Here is an 8,710-nt window from a genome sequence, read left to right as displayed (position 1 = left end):
AGCCGTCTCTAAATAGCTTCGACTCAAAAGGTGTAATGTGCTCAGTCCCAGATAAATGGTGGAAACCATCGACATTTCACAAGCCTTGGTGCCTTGGTGGTATTTAGTGGTCACAAGCCAGTATTAATGGATAAGATTTTTAGAAGTGGGAGATCGCATAAAACTGCAGCATCAGTGTGTGAAGCACTCGCATATTTTGCCAAGCTAGCACGACACCCTTTGATGTTTTCTCGACTCCAGTCGCGAGGTTTCCTTTGTATACTTGCGTCCTAAATCTTGTATTCGCACGATCACTGGGCCCTTGCGATACAGTTTGCGACGCGTCTTCTACGGGCTTACGGCCAGTAAAACTTTCCAGGACACTTCGGAAAATGTTTTACTCTGCATTGAAAGTTCTTTATGCGCTTTGCGGCTAGGAAAAAACGCTAATATAGGCTATATAACCACGGAACCTTTGTGGACGCCCTGAGATCTTTTTTTTTTTTTTTTTCAAAAGGACACGTTTAGGCGTTTTATCTTGAATGGCGGATATGGTATATAAATACATCCAGACGTAGCAGTGCGTGAGGCACCTTATCCCGAATCGGTGGATATGGCCTTAATACATCCAGAGTTAGCAGTGCATGTGGCACCTTATACCGCATCGGCGGATATAGCATAAATACAGCCAGAGGTAGCAGTGGGTGAGGCACCTTATCCCGAATCGGCGGATATGGCATAAATACAGCCAGATGTAGCAGTGCGTGTGGCACCTTATACCGCATCGGCGGATATAGCATAAATACAGCCAGAGGTAGCAGTGCGTGAGGCATCTTATCCCGAATCGGCGGATATGGCATAAATACAGCCAGATGTAGCAGTGCGTGAGGCACCTTATCCCGAATCGGCGAATATGGCCCTAATACATCCAGAGATAGCAGTGCATGTGGCACCTTATCCCGAATCGGAGGATATGGCATAAATACATCCAGAGGCAGCAGTGCGTGTGGCACCTTATCCCGCATCGGCGGATATGGCATAAATACATCCAGAGGTAGCAGTGCGTGCGGCACCTTATCCCGAATCGGCGTATATCGCATAAATACACCCAGAGGTAAATGTGGTCCAATCGATTCGTCCGGGGGCCGGATCTGAAGCGGGTCAGATATAGCAGGGATAGGACAAGCTGCCGTTTTGGTCATCATCGACCGACCAGTACATAGGCATTTTGCAGTCGAAGGGCCATTTCACAAAACAATGTAAGTTGTATATTTCTCATAATTGTTTCGTAAGCAACGTTGTCTTTATTTTAAAGCGCCGTAAAAAGGCGTGCTTTACCAGAAAAGTTACGAAACGGAAAAAAAAGAAAAAAAAAAACGGTTTGTGAAGTTTTGCGAAAGTGGCCCCAGATCTAGCTAGCATATAGGCGTTCATGCATTCAAGAAGGGAACAGTCGCCGGGATGGCACATGTGACGCTTGCAGACAAAATTACCGCCAAGAGAGCTTATTTGCGCGCAAATTAATACAGTAAATATGTGAACCGCCTGCTAGCGCCGATCTCTATCATGTTCATTCCTGTAATGTACTAAATTGGGTATTGTTAGGGCCGGCGAATTGCCCACATAACCTCCATCAATTGGCGGAGCCCGTTTGTCTCTTAGCAAATTTGCTGAAAAGGTTATGGACGGATTTGGATGAAATTTTGTGCAAAGCTTAACTGTCAAAGTTCAGTAATGTATTTAACATTCCTGGTGGTCCTGACATTCATGGATAGGAATCCTGAATATTTGACACGATTTTTTTACCGCTGTCAAGTGTTTGTTAACAACTTTGTTAACAACAAGTTGTGAAACATATATAATGTACCGTATACATATTTACAGTAAAGCTGTTCCGCACGTATAAAATAAACCTTCCGTATACACAGTAAACCTGATCCACATAGAAAAAGTACACCTGGTCTGTATGTGTACAGCAAACCTGATCCATATAGACAGTAAACCTGTTCAATGTATACAGTAAGCCTAATCCGTACATATTCAGCAAACCTGTTCAGTAGATACAGTAAACCTGTTCATTAGATAAGTAAACCTGTTCAGTATATGTACAGTAAACCTGTTCGGTATATATAAAGTAAACCTGTTCCGTACATACAGTAAACATGTTCAGTATATATACTGTAAACCTGTTCCGTATATACGGTAAATCTGTTCAGCACATACAGTAAATCTTATCCGTATATGTACAGAAAACCTGTTCCGTGTATACACTAAAGCTGATCCGTACATATAAAGTAAACCCGATCAGTATATATAAAGTAAACCTGTTTCGTATACAAAGTAAACCTTATACGTATATATAAAGTACACATTCTGTACATACAGTAAATCTCATCAATGCATATATGCAGTAAACTTGTTCAGTATATACAGTAAACATGTTCTGTATACATACAGTAAACCTGATCGTACATACAGGAAACCTGTTCTGTGTATATAAAGTACACCTGTTCCGTACAGTAAACCACGTATAATTTCATGAAATTTTCCCCCAGCTAATTACTCTACTGCACCAAACTGGTGAAAAATCATGTCATAAAATTATATTTCATTTATGGTAAATCACATAACTTTTTTCACTAATTTACTACAGCATTATAACAACAGTTCGTACAGCGGGGTGCTGGATTGAAATTCGATGAAATCATGGATGATTTACTGTATATCTATACAAGGAAACAGACCTAAAAGGCCAAAGACGTTTCTATACTCACGTGCTTGGTAACTGAAAATTAATCAGCTTTTAATGAGGAATTCGCACGGGGCCATGGCAAGCGCTTGTTAGAGCAACCAAAGACACGTTTTATTATATTTTATTTGATTGGTGTTTCACGCCGTGCTGTACAATATTTCAATTATTTGACGGCAAGCAGCATATTATGGTGGAAGGAAACCAGGCAGAGCCCAGAGGAAACCCACGACCATAGGCTGGTTGCCGGCAGACTTTTCCACGTATGGCCGGAGAGGAGGTCCGCATGATTTTGGACTCGAATTTATAGCCACCGCATTGGTGAGAGGCTCCTCGGTCATTGCGCCGCGCTAGGACGCTTACCACCTAGGCCACGATGAAAATAGTTCGTCCCTGGTTAGTTAAAACTCATAAGATGGTGGCGCTTTTGATTTGCACAGTTTGATTACTTTAAAATGCGATATCTAGGTTGTACTACATCACAAAAACAAAAAGTTATGCTTTTAAAACTTCCTGTTGGACACTTTATTGATACATATATCTTTGGTCTAGTTTTCTCTTTTCTTTAAAGGAAGTTCAACGGGAAGTGTGATGTTATTGGATGCTCTCACAAAACTACTGGGGCGTGTATAGCCTACAGCAATCGTCCTGGCCTCATAAATGTATACTGTACGTGTGACCTGTCCATGGTTATACGCGGTTTCTGGGGTGTACAGATGCATATATCAGAGCACCTTATGTAAACGTGGGGACGTCAATTGCACTGAACGACCTTTGGTCGAAGAGAACTTTGGTCATCGCACGCATGATAAGTAAGCCGCTCGTTTTAAAGTATTTGCTGGACGTATAATTGATATGTTGATTTCAGATTTCTGTATGAGCAGAAGCTAAATGGCGTTCAGACAACTCAGGGCTTATATCTGAAGTGCTGACAACTATTGGCTTATCGGTCCTAAGTATATTATTTTCTTTATCCAAGGTTAAAGCTGCCTTAAAAAGTATTGTCTGAACAATGAAAAGTTCTGATTAAAAACTTATAATTATATATGTTGTCAGCCTGATAAAACAATTCTCGGTTAGCTAGAATCTTGGAAAACGGGTGTGTCTGTTTTTTTTTTAGCTTAGTTTGCAATGAATCTGTGTTGATTAAAAACGTGTCAGTGGGCGTGAATCCAGTCAGATTTATGTTGGACCTAGTAGGTGCTTCTCATGCTGACTTGTAGCCTGCTAAACACAAAGCAACACCTGATTCTTGCATGTCTGTAGACACCGTTTTGACAGAGTATACTCTAAATTTAAGAACTGAAAACATATACCATACTTTTTACCATTACTTTATTGCATGGGAAGGTCTTCCAGCAAACTGCAGATGGTCGTGCATGAGTTTCCTCTCATGATACTGGGCGGCGTCGTATATGAAATGAAATATTCTTGAGTACGACTCAAAACACCAAAGGAATAAATAAATAAATATAAATTTAATCAACATTTTGGCTGTCGTTCACGATGAAAAGCATTTTAAATGCTAGCTTAATGTTAGCTGTTAGAAATACTAAGTCTAACTGGGAACTGGTGTAATTTAACCTTCCGCTTTTGTTAATAAACACTTTGGGCCTAATAAGTGGTGAAGACCGCATTAGTGAAAATGTTAAAGATGTGTTTATGATGCTAACCATCATATTTCCCAGCACTGAATATGTTGCATCATTTTAACCCTTGAAATGCAGACATTTTAACATCTAATTATTAAGAGAGATATGTGTGTAATTTAACGGATGTACCCTCAGTGTAGCAATTTATCTGAAATCAGATAAATGAAGATAACTGACCTATCCATTGAACTGTTTAGAAAGTCGTTATATGCAAAACGCCCACTCCCCACATTTCTAAAAGGCATATTAGTTTAATTTCCGTTCCTAATTGTGAAGCTACTCCCATCTCCTCTGTCGGTATAATTATTTTCATTTTTTATCAATGTTAGATGCCTTCATCGTCACGATTTGTTGACGACTTCCGGCTTTTTTTTTTTAAAAAGTTCATTGACAGAGCTCTGGATACGATGACATGATGGCAAACCATATTCGACAACACTATAGGCTAACGATGTTTTTCTCCGTCCAAATAACTACATTTAAATATGCAATCATGAAGAAACCCTGGTAAGTTAAGGGTCATATTCACGGAATGTTTAATTCCACCCAAATATAGTTACATTTACATGCAAAGTGGCGAAGCAGCGGTCGCTGTGATCAAGTCACGTTTTGTGGCGGCCTTGGCAACTTCTGTGTTATATCCGTGATCTTTGTTCACTCGTGCAGAGCTTCATATAGCTTAACTAATTAGCACACAGCCTACATGTACAAGTGTCAAATTCACATTCTGTCAATTCTGGTTTGTTGCAATATCTCACGTGAATACATTTATTTATTTATTTATTTGATTGGTGTTTTACGCCGTACTTAAGAATATTTCACTTATACAACGGCGGCCAGCATTATGGTGAGAGGAAAACGGGCAGAGCCCAGGGGAAACCCACGACCATCCGAACATGTGGATACAGATAAGTCCCCGATTAATAAATAATCGTCACAAAGTACATCCCTGGACAGCTCAAGCATGGAAAGTGCTTTCCTTGACTAAAAAACTGTTATACAGAATGTTGCAAACGGAATTAAAAGCTGTATGCTAAACCGTCGGATGCAGACATGTGATTTCAAATCATGCAGTGATGCGAAATTGATGCAGCTCTTGCTTGGCGGATCACCAATATATTACACGCGGTTTGCTGGAAATCAAACGACGAGGTCGCAGGTTCAAACCCCGCTTCCTAGCCGATTCGTTTCTTTCCATGGTTCCCTCATCAATTCATTTTTTCTGCTTTGTTTATTTTATTTATTTATTTTTTTAATTGAGAAAGCAATATTGAAAAGTTGGCAGTAAGAGATAAAGATGTACAAATACTCCAGATGACACATCTGTCATTGTAAATCCTTTCTTCCAACATCGGCAAGTATATGTCTTTAGCTAACCTAATAAAGTTAACACAAGATTTGGATATTTGCTTATCTGTATACCGATTAAGGTATTGGCAACTAATAATTTAGGCATTAAGTGACTGCTTTCCCAAAAACGATTTTGGACATCCTTACTGGTTAAATTCAAAATCGCTTTTTATAACCTCATCACTGTTCTTTGAGTGTGGTCCCATAAGAACTATCAGTTGTCATAGCTTCGTCTCCATTTAACACTTGTAAAATGGATGTAACTAATATCCAAAAATAAATGTTACAATTACGTATTAAGGGCTAACATAACCAATACCTGATTTGTGGACTAGATCGCTGGTTTATAGTAGATTTATAAAATGGACGTTTTTTTTTTCAGTGCGATGGGGAGAAATTGGACTCAAAAGGGTTTGATGAATGGGGCTATGATGATTGTTTAAGTGAATGTTATACGCCGGTAATAGAGGTCAACAGAAAAGACACATATAGGTTTTGTGTAAATCTGCGGATGGTCGTGGATTTCGCCCTGGCTCTGTCCGGTTTCCTCCCACAGTAATGCTGACCGCCGTCGTATAAGCCAAATATTCTTGACAACTACAATTAAATAAGTAAATAATATATCTCTTGTTTTGAATTTTGATCGGAGAATGATGTGTGTTATGTAAACAGGCCTATACGTGTATTACTAAACACATTTTGATCGCCTTTGTTATTTCATCATATACATGTAGGCCTATGCATAGTATATGTATACATGTATTGTATATACGTACACAATACAAATATGTACGGCAAAGCGATAAATCCTATTTTCCTACTCTTAAAACATTGCTGTGGAAAAGGGTTTTTTTATGGAATTGATTGACAGCAAGTATATAAATAAAACGTCGATTACATGCATGTACACATTAAACTAGTGTTTCGTTCATAAACATATTTTTATTATACTTAATAAAAGCGTCTTGATTTGATTAGTAATCAAACAGGTGTTTTTCAAAAGAAAAAAAGACCAGTAAACATGATTTTGTGTTAAGTGTAACAAGTCAGGACGCGTTTATGAAGTGTAACAAAAATGTGTTTATAAACAAAACACTTTGTTTTTAGTGTGTACAGTAGCTGTATTGGACGATTGTAGACAATGGTTTTAGGTACGATTTACTCTCATATTCATGGACATGTAGTACGAAGTACAAGTACGCTTCGCCTTTTGCATCCATCGGGTGATAATTAATTATTATAAAACGCTGCACCCGGATTATGTGACGATACCATCTAATATTTCACAGTTATGAGAGAAGTAAACAGGTGATTAACCTCAGGATGCTTGTCTGTCAGTGCCTGGGCTCTTACGCAACGTTTAACGCACTCCATCAGCTATTTGATGAAAATGTGAAAACGTCAGATGAAAGGAATTATACCCCAATTTAGTCTACTATTAGACGCCTTCTACAGATGGCCCTACCTGCACGCCAAAGCATGATACGGACATTAGACGGTAATGTTACCTTAGATCTCAATGACTTTAAATGACAACTCTTTCGTCACTTCATACATTTTTTGGCTAAAAAGTGTACTTGTAAGTTTGTTCTTTTTGGAAGAAAATTAGCGTAATGCACGTCAGACAAGAGACCTCCATTAAGTTGGAGACATCCATACGTCGGAAATATCCCTTTCATTGCATATATTTACAATGCCATGTTCTTGTAACATTGATGGTGCCGTCTATTGCGTCACCGTTACACAACACAGGAAAGAAGGTAAAGCGGTTAGGCATCTGACATTTTAGAATGTCTAAGTGTATACATCTTTGTAATAAAGTGTCCATTTTGCATCGTTATAAACAACTGAAAAAACGCCACAATCTTCAGTTCGGTCAGTTTGATGCAGTTTTTGGACCCTTTTAAATTGTGATTTGAGGACGAGGAAGTTGTTCCTTCTTCCAGTAATTTTTTAGTCCAAATGGTACATGTCCACGTGGGCTATGCTTTTCAGTTTCTGCAACAAGGAAGTCCAACACAAATGTCAAGAGCAGTCAACAGATTTCACTCGTGTTGGCGTTTTTGATCTTGTTGTCATCTGCATCAATCAATGAATAAATCGATGAGAGTATAAACTAGATAGAAATTGTGGGGTCACATGATCTCGAATGAATCACGTCTGACGTGTTTCGCCGCTGGAGTCGTCAAACCTCGGCAACAAATGATATCCATGTTAGCCGATAATATCACTAAGCCAGCAGGTACACTTTGCTATATAAAGCGTTCGTTGTAAATAAAGGATTAGGTTTTCGTTTGCGGCTTTAGGTCAGGGGGTTTGTCAAGTACCGGGCAAATGTTGGTGGCTAACTCCTTGCACTCTCTATTTCCTCCGCCCGTTTGTCAGATACTGGGCAAAAGTTGGTGGCTAACTCCTTGCACTCTCTATTTCCTCCGCCCGTTTGTCAGGTACCGGGCAAAAGTTGGTGGTTAACTCCCGGCATTCTCCCTTTCCTCCATCCGTTTGTCAGGTACCGGGCAAGTGTTGGTAGTTAACTCCCGGCACTCTCCCTTTCCTCCACCCGTTTGTCAAGTACCGGGAAAAAGTTGGTAGTTAACTCCCGGCACTCTCCCTTTCCTCCGCCCGTTTGTCAGATACTGGGCAAAAGTTGGTAGTTAACTCCCGGCACTCTCCCTTTCCTCCGCTCGTTTGTCAGGTACCGGGCAAGTGTTGGTAGTTAACTCCCGGCACTCTCCCTTTCCTCCACCTGTTTGTCAAGTACCGGGCAAAAGTTGGTAGTTAACTCCCGGCACTCTCCCTTTTCTCCACCCATTTATCAGGTACCGGGCAAAAGTTGGTAGTTAACTCCCGGCACTCTCCCTTTCCTCCGCCCGTTTGTCAGGTACCGGGCAAAAGTTGGTGATTAACTCCTGGCATTGTCCCTTTCCTCCGCCCGTTTGTCAGGTACCGGGAAAAAGTTGGTACTTAACTCCTGGCATTG

Source organism: Liolophura sinensis, chromosome 6 (genome assembly GCF_032854445.1).
Source record: "Liolophura sinensis isolate JHLJ2023 chromosome 6, CUHK_Ljap_v2, whole genome shotgun sequence".
In the NCBI taxonomy this organism is placed as follows: Eukaryota; Metazoa; Mollusca; class Polyplacophora; order Chitonida; family Chitonidae; genus Liolophura; species Liolophura sinensis.
Note: the sequence above shows the minus strand (reverse complement) of the source record.